Source organism: Perca flavescens, chromosome 3 (genome assembly GCF_004354835.1).
Source record: "Perca flavescens isolate YP-PL-M2 chromosome 3, PFLA_1.0, whole genome shotgun sequence".
NCBI classification, from domain to species: Eukaryota; Metazoa; Chordata; class Actinopteri; order Perciformes; family Percidae; genus Perca; species Perca flavescens.
Window position 1 is genome coordinate 14,207,830 of NC_041333.1, and position 10,232 is coordinate 14,218,061.

A 10,232-nucleotide genomic window follows, 5' to 3' on the forward strand; every position below is an offset into this window, starting at 1 on the left:
TCTATGGGGGTAGAGAGGGAAGGAGGTGTTTCTTCTTCTTCTTCTTCTGAATTTCTGGCAGCCTGATGTGTATGTTATAGGGGCAAGGGTTTAATATATGAACTTATTTCTTCTATTTCTTAGTTAATATATCCATGTTTAGAGGGTGTGTCACTTGATTTCTCCTACAAATACTGGTGATACTGTTTTATCATAATGTACACAACACATAAGTGTGATTGTTCATATTATAAACTATGTTGACATGATATATAATAATTAAATTTAAGGCCAGAGCCTATTTTTATATTAATGTGCTGTTTAAGCATGAGTATATATCTGCAGATAGGTCGTTGTTCATATCTGTCATTGATGAAAAAGCATATTTATTTGTAGTCAGATGAAACTGGCGGTGGAGGTTTTGACTTCTACTTTTGTTTTGTCTTGTACTTCTATTTTTGGGATGTTTGTGATTTGTCTGCCTTGTACTGTATTACTTTTAAATCTAATAAAATATAACTTAACTCAGCTAATAATAATGGCTGCTACTTCTATTTTCTATTGGGAGGTTAACTGCTTGTGAGAAAAAAAAATATATTGATAGATGCATTGACATCTATTCTTTTTTCATCTTTAAATATTCATTATCTTTTAAATAAAAGTGTGATCAGGGTGTTTTGTGTTTTTTGACAGAAGACTAAAATTTGAATGCAATGCTGATCAGAAGCCACCTCTTGCTATTTGGATTTCTTGGATTTGCATCAGCACCATAAGTCAGTCATACTTTAGATAGACTTCAAATACAAAGTGTTGAATTTCAATTCCATTACAGTACAAGCAATACCAAAAAGTGTCCTAATGGTTTATGATGCATACAATAAACAGTAACAGCAACATCCATTTAGGAGACATTTGTCACATCACCCCATTATTGTCACTTCCCAATCCCTGCTGAGCAATGTTGTGTATGTTTGCGGGTAGAGACAAGATAAGAACCTATACCAAAAATGTTAGATTGTTTCCAGTGAGATAAGAGTTTACATAGTGACTTTGCTGTTGTAAACATTAGTGTTGCTGCTCTACAAATATCATTTAGCCTAGTTATATTCAAAATATACATAGGAAATACGTACTACCGGCACATACGGAAACTTTGCTACTTGCCGGTAGTGCGTATGTGACATATGCATAGCTAATATGCATATCACAATATTAAACAATGTTATCGCAGATGGCAGATTTTCCCCATATCGTGCAGGCCTAGACATTTTCATTCCGATAAGCTTCTCATCGTTCTTGAGAACCAAGATGTATTGTGAAATTTCCTGGATAGTGACAAAGTCTTAGAATAGAGAAGTGAAGGGTTTGTGTATCATGTTGTATCATGTTAGTTTTAGTAATTTGAATGTGTGTATTTGCAAAGTATGCATGTGTAATAGTGTCAGCCCAGAGACACTTACTTTGAGTTCCTACACACACAACCTCCACCACCACTACAACAGCACATCATTCCTCCTTTTTCCTCTTGCCTTTCACATTCAGAGTGAAACACGTTTCACAGGTTTGAAACATAACACTAAATAAAAACCAGAGGAATGAAAAACTCCGTTTTTTTCTATATTTCTCTCTCTCTCCTGAATCACATCAATAACTTAAGACCTTATAAAAATCATTCCATCCCCATCTTAAAAAAAAAAAAAAACTTCCACTGTGGAAATAGTATTGTAAAATGGTCAGTCAGGCTCCTGTAGGACAAACATATTTTTATAAAGCTTGTTTATAGTTTTGGTTGGTCTCGTTTATTGAAAAATTCTAATACCTACTTCCATACTAATGTTTTTCTAAAGTAGGAATTAAGAAGTCTTAGATCTAAGAAAGCCTGATTAATATTGGACTGTCAATCTTTTGATGCATATTTTGTCCTGAATCCCCATTAACCACACTTAACTTCATCAGGCATTAATACAACAGATGGGGTCAAGTGCTTTCTTTCAGCCATGACTAATCACACCTCATTCAGTTTACATTGGCATCTCTGCTGGAATGAGCAAAGAAAATAAGCAACGGTGAGATATTGGGCTGCGTTCTGTGTGCGTTTCACGTTTCATAATAAAAGGTGTAGAGTACAGTAGAGCGAGAACGAGAAAAAGCAGCAGAAACGTTTAAATGAGGATAAATACGAAACCTAAAGCTCTATATTACATATAAAGTGGCATCCTAAGGTGATATATTTTTGGGAAAATATTGCAATTCAGATGTGGCCATTGAAGCCCACTTCGAGGCGTAGTTTCGCAATGTGCGCGTAAAAGCATGGCGAGGTATGTACAGGCCGCACTGAGGTAAAGGCGCAGACTGCCTGTCGCAGGGACTGAAAATGGCAAATTGCACTTTTCCGTGTCATGTATATGCATTCATGGAAGGGTGAAGGGGAAAGTGGGAGTTTTCCATAAAGAGATGGGAGGAGAAGCATAAAGTGCGCCTAATGAGGTATTCCGCGGTATGTACAAAAACCGCCCGTGAAAGCCCACCTCTATTTTGCGGTGAAAATTCTCCGCATCTTAAAAGCAGGTGTAAACCAGCCACAAGCGGGTTTATTCGCATATGCCTCCTGGTGAAATGGCAGCAGTAATCCGAGCAAGACGAAGACATAGGCCAAGCAGACAAGCTGAAAGGATTTTTGCCACAAGGATCACACTTTTTCAGTTGAGTGAACACGAAATCATTAAGCGTTACAGATTAAGCAGCCATGCAATATTACGGTTACTGGAATAAATCAAAGATGACATCGAATCTTTGACTCAGCGTTCACATTCCATTCCAGCAGTTGTTAAACTCCTCGTTATGTTACAAATATTGGCATCAGGATCATTTCAAACATAATAGCATCAGCAGTGGGAATAACGCAGTCTGCACTCAGCCGCATTATAGCACCAGTACTTAACGCTTTGCTACAGCGCACTAGTCAATACATACATTTCCCCACCACTAATGCCGAAATAACACTAACACAATAGGAACCATTGATCGCGCCCACATACCAACTTTCCCCCGTCACTCCAGTTACACATTTACAGAAACAGAAAACATACATAGTCAATGAATGTGCAAGTTGTATGTGATGCAAACATGGTGATTACAAACATCGTGGCCAAATTCCAACTCAGTCTCACGTCAGTTCGTGATGGCATTACAAAATGAAATCTATTAGAACGTGATACCATTATGTAATTGTGAAGATTTACGTTTTGGGGTCACGTTTTTTATACTAATGTATTTCAATGAGAAGCATCTTACGTAATCACAGCACGAAACTTTCTGCCACTCGGCTGTAGCAGAGAAGCTGGATACAGATTTGATATTATTGGTATTTTTAGCCCAATAATCGCTGTTTTAATCAACATTTATTCACCAGATCTTATCACGGTTTATATTTATTTCTTTTAATGTTATTATTTCGGTCTATTTCGGCCAGGGAAGCTGGATTGCTTTGTTGTTTATTGATATTTTTAAAACTATAACGCTACATATTTCAACATGTATTTAGCTGTTATTATGGTATGCATTTCTTTATTTTAATAATATTATTTCGGTCTTATTACCGGTGAAATATTACAGTAAATAAGACAGAACAGTAAGATACGATATGAGCCGAGCTGGGCGCATTCATATGGGATTAGGTTTGTGACTTTAATTCCAAGCAAAACTTCTCAAGTATCAAACAAAAAACACTAACTCAAGCAAAAAAATTGTCACCTCAAAGGTAAAACTTAAAACTTGCAAACAAAACATTTGTGTAGTTGTAAACTATTGGTCTTATATTTGTTTGATATTATGTCCTTTTGTTTACAGTTCCCTCTGCTTCTTTCTCAATGATCAGTCTTTTGCTCTCACCATCACGTTTGCAATCATGCTCCCAGCTTTCTCCTTTGCGCTCCCTGAGTTTTTGCTTGCAATTCTGACACAAATATCTCGCGTGGGCGGGTCTTGCAAGGGTGCGTCCCCATTGGCTAATGAGTGTTAAGGGAAAGTTTGAGTGACAGCTCAGCCTCAGTGCAGGTAAACTAACGTTAGAGACTCAGAGTCTGGTCTGGAGGACACACAAGCCACTCCACAGGGGATTACTACAAGATTAATAAAGTGTAAGTATTATTAATATATATATATATATATATATATATATATATATATATATATATATATATATATATATATGTGTTATCTGTAATCTACATTGCAAGCATGGTTTCTAGACATTTGTTGTTTCGTTGTGTTAAGTTACTAGCTAGCTAGCTAGTAAAGCTTTTTTAAGTTAGCATTTAACGTTAGCTATACTGCTAACGTTATCTAAAACTTGTAGCCACCGGCTACCTTACTGAGCTAATAATTTAGAATCATGTATTCTTCGTGAGGCCTTACTCAATAGCTGTATTAATTATTGTCTTCTCTCTGTAGAGACCTGCAGGACCCGAGCAGAGCTACGATGCTCTCCCAGGTAACCTTAAGTTAGTAACGTAGCTATATAATGGTCTATCAGGAAAAATTATTATCCAGCTAACTACTAATTGTTGTGGTTGCTATTGGCCTGATAATACACAGTATTGGTTAAGTTGTACAATGTAGAAGCTGTGAATATAATGTATTATATCTAGAGGTCGACACATACTGTACAGTACAAATGCAGCTTAACTGGTTCATCTTTATAGTTTTGTGCTCATCTGTACTTTCCTAGTTATGACAAAGACTGGCTGTCCTAACTCTAATTAGATGTCTTCTGTTGCATTTGCAAACAGGTCAGCATAAGGAAAATGTTCATAGTGTTTTTAAAGCCTACACATTTGCTAATGGCTACTTAAAAGCAAGTTATTTTAATTGTAAATCACACAACCTTGGAAGCCTCAGTTATCAGTAAGAACTTTGTTACTATTTGATTTGTGTAAGAAACTTTGTTATAATTTTCTATCACAGCTCACATCAGGCAGCAGAAAGACCAACCAGGAGGATGTGGGAGCAGTAGAGGGAGAGGAGCCTTCGGTCTCTCTGTGGAGGAAACACTGTGTGTGAAGGCTTCAAACAGCCAGGGTATAGACCAATAGCGTATGTATTGATCATATTTTGCTCAGATACTCAATTAACACTTACAATAACCTTTTCTTAAGTTTTCATTGGTGTACTTGTAGTTTCTTAGTCCACTGTATGTCAATCTATCCTACTACAGTATACTGTACTGCAATTTAATTTGTGTTTACATTGTCTTACTGTAATTATATTTTAAAATGCACATATATAAAAAATTTTTTTACATTTACCCTTGTCTGTTTGGTTCATTATATAAAACAGGAAATAAGGTTGAGACTATTATAATGCTTTATTTTTAGTCCAATATAAAACTTCACAAACATAATGGATATTTGAACATATTTTGCTGGGGCCCCGGTGGTAGAAGAAGCTGGAACTCCGTGTCAGTCATTATTTGCAGTACATCACAGGTCAGGGTCAGTTTTTCATCACCAACAATACACAAACATACTGAGTAATTGGGTTATGTATATATTTCACATATTCAGTTTCACCTAAGGCAAGCTGTATTTCTCTGCTGACTTGTGTCTGCAACAACACGTGTGAGGGTGGTGCAGGAATATCACACACAACTCCTGGACGCCCGGGATCATCTGGTCTCCTGAGCTCACTGATGGCCCACCGCTCCAGTCTGGACGACAGCCTTTTCTGCAGGAAAGATCTCTGAAGGGCTGGGATGTGGCTGTAGTCCTTCACTTTCTTGACTTCTTATTGTAAAGCTTGAAGTACCTTATTGGATTATAAAAAGTGTTTGAAATTAGCTCAATAAATAATTGTAATAAAGCCTTCACTCTAGAAACATTTTTCTAGCTTTCCTGAACACTACTGGAACACTTATTTCTGAAATATTATTGACCACACTTTCTAGATTCCTACCTCCATGTTGACTACATGTGTAAAGTAAGATATGGCCAGCCACCAGGACACATGCACATCACATCACATCAAACCATAAGGATCACTAAGCAAAGTATTTGTCAAGGACCTGGTGTGTTAGTTAAAGTACATAGTTTGGACAGTAGTAACACTATGCATTAATTCTAAATATTGTTGACATTTACAGTGCTAAAAAAATACAAAAAATATGTTATCTGCCATCTTAAGGTAGTGCAAAGAAAGAAGAAACAGTGTGTACAGATGGAACATTATCTAATGTATGTGTCGAACTCTATATATAATACATTATATTCACAGCTTCTACATTGTACAACTTAACCAATACCCTAGCATTGTGTATTATCAGGCCAATAGCAACCACAACAATTAGTAGTTAGCTGGATAATAATTTTTCCTAATAGACCATAATATAGCTACGTTACGAACCTAAGGTTACCTGGGAGAGCATCGTAGCTCTGCTCGGGTCCTGCAGGTCTCTACAGAGAGAAGACGATAATTAATACAGCTCTATTGAGTAAGGCCTCACGAAGAATACATGATTCCCATGGTAAATTATTAGCTCAGTAAGGTAGCCGGTGGCTACAAGTTTTAGATAACTTTGTAGTATAGCTTTTTATATATTTTATATATATATATATATATATATATATATATATATATATATATATATATATATATATATATATATATATATATATATATATATATATATATATATATATATATATATATATAATACTTTATTAATCTTGTAGTAATCCCCTGTGGAGTGGCTTGTGTGTCCTCCAGACCAGAATCTGAGTCTCTAACGTTAGTTTACCTGCACTGAGGCTGAGCTGTCACTCAAACTTTCCCTTAACGTTACCTTAACACTCATTAGCCAATGGGGACGCACCTCTGTAAGACCCGCCCACACGAGATATTTGTGTCAGAATTGCAAGCAAAAACTCAGGGAGCGCAAAGGAGAAAGCTGGGAGCATGACTGCAAACGTGATGGTGAGAGCAAAAGACTGATCATTGAGAAAGAAGCAGAGGGAACTGTAAACAAAAGGACATAATATCAAACAAATATAAGACCAATAGTTTACAACTACACAAATGTTTGGTTTGCAAGTTTTAAGTTTTACCTTTGAGGTGACAATTTTTTTTGCTTGAGTTAGTGTTTTTTGTTTGATACTTGAGAAGTTTTGCTTGGAATTAAAGTCACAAAACTAATCCCATACATTCAAAGCCGATGTCCCATGATCCAATGTGGGCATTCATTCACAGAATCAGACGGCGATCAACGGGTCTATAACGCCAGTATCGCTTCAATGTACGTAAGGGATCATGTAGAGTGTTGTTATAGCAAATACAACAACAACGGGGTGATTAGGACCCCGACGCCAATCTTCTTCTAGCGGATTTATTGATAGCTCTCCTCCAGAGGGAACAGAACTGCGTCCATGGCAACGCTCTGCTATGCATGGCAACCAAACATTGCTCAGTTTTGTTCCAGTAAGTTAGGCATCGTAATAACGTTTAAAAGAAATCAGCTGAAGACTCCGGAAGTGACGTCGTAATTACCGCTACAAATACATATTTGTAATATTGATGTTTTTTTCTAACGTTGTATTTGAGGAGTTAAACAATAAAGATAGCATCAATAATAAAATACAGTTTCATGTATTTGTCTCATGTATTGTGTTCTCGGCCGGCCGGCGGGCGGCATCAATCTGAAACGGAATGAAGCCCAGTCACGGCAGACAGCAGAAAGAGGAGCCAAACACGTCCTCCCACCCACCCCGGAAGAACTACAAGTGCTCAAGCTTTGTAACAGATTCTGGGACGTGTCTATAGTGGGAGTTGTAGTTTTTAAATATATTGGTATATTTCTCATAAGTAGAAGTTGGTAGTGTAGAATTTTGGATACACCCTGGGTTTTTCTGGGATGGGGAACACACTGGTGTCATCAGATTTTAAAAACAGAATCGTTAAATAGGTGAAAATAGCTTATTACCATATTTGACAGTGCTTACAGTGGATAAACTTTGGAGACCATATCTACATGATAGCTGAGGTCCAGAGCTTTTTATAACAGCTGGTTTTATGTGTATAGCACCTTCTGTTGCTAAATGACAAGCCTTCAAATATGTACTGGGTTCAAGGTTCAAAGGTCAATATTTCAAAGCAGGAGTAATGTATGCTCTCCAGACTGACATGTTACTCTCCAGGTTGAGACCTTTCCAATGATGTGTTTGCTATAGTCCTACGACAAGGTTTTAATTTTCACCTATCATAGGGACTATTTTGCTTGCTATACTTTATTGTCCCCAGAGGGATATTTGCCTTGAGTTCAAATGCTTCACAAATAATACTTGACATATTGTTTTATCATACAGATGACATACTTACAATAAAACAAATAAACAAAGTGATATGTAGTCAGATTGAAGCACATCACACAGCCACAATCTATTGCTCATCTTTCACAAACAGTGAGCAACACACAACCCTATGCATCATATCATGAATCTATTCCCTGCAGCCGCAAGCAACATTATTTAAAGTTTTAATTGAGATAGGTCCAAATTAGGGCTATAGTTTAGAATTATTTAGTTTACATTAGGATACCCATTTCTTCTGCCAGAGGATAAGAGCTTGGCATGGAGAATAAAGACTGATCAGAGCATATTATCTGTCCTCCCTGAATAGTAAGCTTTAAATGAGATGTTTTTAGATATTGCTGACATATTAAAATGCTCTGTAATGCAGCCTTGTATAACATAAACCCTCTGATTCACTGTGAGTGTCTGCTCTAAATGATAAGACACACTTTCAACACGGGCCTTCCAGCCAAAGGTGTTGTATAAACACACCAAGCTGCCTATAGGAGCAGAGCCGATTGATTGGTTCATCATTTATGATGTCTGATACCCTCTGACCCATGTCATGACCAACTCCACGAGCAACTATAATCTGTCCCAGCCACGCTCGCGTCTAAAGTCAAGAGGAGACCGTCCTGCTGCTCGCGACAATCTCCCGACAGCTTGCGTCATCCCATCACTGCAACCACAAGGTCTTTTACCTGCTGACTGTCGCGCCTCATAGCCCTGCTGGAAATGCCCATCTGCTGCACATCCGACAAAATCTTTTGTAGCGCCCTCATTTGGCCCCTTTGCTCAGTCAAGAGCATTTCATCCAGGTCATCCACCATGTTCATCCTACGTGCGGGTGCAGAGGGTAGAGACGAGGTAGAAGGTTCACAGGATGCCGGTGCAGTAGCACCAACATTTGAAGATGTGCTTGCTAAAGGGGAAAAAAGGAAATGTTGCAATAATCCCAGTCACTTTTTTAATGTCAGCAATGGTAGTGGGTGGGTGAATATTATATTTGTATAGATATCAATCTAAAAAATATAAATATATAAACACAAAGTCCATTTAAAATCTAGACTATTTATCTTAATCTTAACCAGACTTACCTTCATTTTCTAATGTGGTTTCAGCAGTATCGATTCCTTCCACGGCTTGCACCTGTTCAGCAACCAGCGTTTGCTGAACAACCTCTTCAATTGTGGTCAATTTGCGTACTTCTGGGGGACCTGCACCAGTTTTCCTGGCCAGTGTCCTGTTAAATGCAACTTTTTCTTTAGTACGCCGTTTAACGTCCTGCCGTCTCTTTTTCGCCTCTTCCACCTGTCTGCGGGTCGAGGATATTGCATTCATTTTCTTTGTAATTTCGGTCCAGAGGGCATTTTTTTTTTGGTGTAGGTGCAGAATTCCAGCCATAATATTTAAATTCGCTGTAACCTCATAAACAAGCAGATCAACTTTGTTATCGGTAAATCTTTGTTTTTGCTGTTTTTACTGAGGTGGTGGCTGATCCATGATAGAAAGAGAGAAGGAGGCCCATTCAATTGCGCTTTTAAATGCGCACAATTTACGGTGCGCTGATTACCCGATGAACTGCAGGTTTGGTAAATACGACGTAAGCTGATGTATCACAGCGTGCGCGTTCTGTGGGTTTGGCCATGGCGCTGATAACGCTCCGTTCGCAAATGTACATACATCTGGCCCTCGGTCTCTTTATACAAGTTTTTAGGTAGGTTGCTTTATGTTAAACTCATGGTTTCCTAAACAAAGCACTTATTCTTATTCTGCGACTCAAAATTAATGATAAAAATAAATCTGCCTTGACTGGGTTTGGCTTCAGATCTTTCAGTATTTGACCTGACATTACCTTATGAAAAGTTAAACCAAACCGGAGAGAAAATCATGTTATTCAAAGTGCATATATTT